Genomic DNA, 2,224 nt, shown 5'->3' on the forward strand with positions numbered 1-2,224 from the left:
ACATGCAATAAATAAAGCAAATATAATCCTTTGTATGCTTAAGCGAACATTAAAATCTTGGACGGGCCTATTTTTGTTATATTGTTTACAACCTTTTTTCGACCTCATTTGGAATACCGTGCATCTGTTTGGAATCCTTTTCAAAAAAAAGGGTCTAGAAGCCATCCAGAAAAAAGCAACTAAACTTGTTCAAGCAATAAGAAACTTAGATTACAAAGTCCGTCTAACTTATCTCAATCTACAAACTCTAGAACAAAGAAGGCAACGAGGGGACAATATTTTAAAGCATTAAGGGGTTTAATGAAGTAAATTGGTTTCATATCAATGCCATACCACATTCCCTTTTAGCACAAGGACCTGCAAGTAATGTTAGAGGCTCTAAATTAAGACTGTCGAGACAATTAACAAGAAACCAAGCTAGATATTACTTCTTTTCAAACAGGATTGTATTCTTATGGGATAAGTTGCCAAATCAAGTTATCGATTCAAGAAGCGTCAACGAGTTCAAGAATCGATATGACAAGTTCATTGTCGCCGAACAGGCATTTGCTAAAGTCTGCTAGACAGACTTCATGAAAATTTTTATTTTATTTTATTGCAGATTATTGTATTATATTATATAATGCACTATGTCACTAAACTAAATTTCAAGAAGATTTTTAAAATAAAATTGTTTATATATCTTGTTGGTTTTGTGTTAGGGACTCCATACGTTCCAAAAAAATTAGTAAGAGTAAAAACAGTTACTATGGCATAATATCTCGAGGAACAGCGATGATTATTTACAGGGCCGTCCCGAAGTGATCTTAAAGGGGGGTGACGTACCTTTTTTTAGCCGAGTCAGGCTTAGAAAATTTTTTTGCCAAGTAAGATCTATATATAAAAAAAGTCCTTATTTGCCGATTTCCAACTCCAAATCTAATTTTGCCTACACTAGCGCCCAAGTTTGCAAATTAATTAATTTCCTAGGGGGGCTAGACACCTTCTACGCCCCCCTCGAGACGACCTTGATGATTTATAAAGGTATATTTTCGAAATAAATCAACTTCCCCTGAAATAATTTAACACTGACAGCGAAACCATTCAACTCCAAAAATATATTAACTTTCTTGGAACTTATGTAGAGTTACGAAGTGAGTACCCAGCTTCAGTATTACTCAGGTAGTTTAGGGCCTGTCTCCATAATTGCGTGTTTCTTTTGTTTATCTGTGGGTGATGTGCTGTTTATAGTTCATATCTCGCGGGAGAATTTCAAAACGCTGATATATAATATAACGATAACTCTGTGAATTATAAAATCCGACAAAATAATTTCCTGTGGTATTTCGAATTCATAACATTATGAATTCATGTTGGAGTTAGGATCAGCATCTAACATGATAAATTCATAATAAAATTTATTTCTTTATCGGTAAAAATTGAGTGATCGATATTATGTTATTTGGTGATAGTAATCAGCGTTATACTAATGTTTTTAATAACCTTAATACAATATTGAATTGTGGAATAAAGGGATAAAAGAAAAAGTCAACATCTGCAAGTGCCTATATAGTATGGTGTCCATTAGATTTTGTTGATTTAATTTTTTATTAAACGCTGGTTTGAAGTATCTTAATTGCTATTTTGATTACTTAGATTATTTAAGAGATTTATCTGAAAAAAAAGTATTCTATCTGAAAAAAAAGTAATCTATCTGAAAAAAAAAAAAGAGATTTTTTTCTTCAAAAGCTAAATACTTGAATGAGGAGTAGAAACTAACAAATAAAAAATAGCAAGCCAAAATAAATTTTAATATGAAAAACTATATTGCATAAAAGAAATTTAATTAACAATATATGTAGATGAAAAAAGATCCAACTTTAATCTAGACAATTACTAAACAAACAACAATTTATTATATAAACTTTGATTGGCTGGATCATTATTACTAACAAACAAATAAGAAAGGTCCCTAAATTTCTAAATGGGCCCCCTAAATTTCTGCACCTTCCTCTAATTCAGGGTTTAGGAGAGCCTAGCCATGACTCTGAAAGCAGCAAACTAACTTTGGTGCAATATCGAAACAATGGTCCAATAATTCCAAGGTGGTTTTCCTAATGGAGTGTATTGACCGGATAGACATTTCCATAACCAAAGGGGTTGTTGAAATTACCTTCTTAAGTGAAAACTAATTCACCTTCTTAAGTGAAACTCTTATTTATTTTCAAAACAAATTAACTTTTTA

This window comes from Hydra vulgaris, chromosome 11 (assembly GCF_038396675.1).
Source record: "Hydra vulgaris chromosome 11, alternate assembly HydraT2T_AEP".
In the NCBI taxonomy this organism is placed as follows: domain Eukaryota; kingdom Metazoa; phylum Cnidaria; class Hydrozoa; order Anthoathecata; family Hydridae; genus Hydra; species Hydra vulgaris.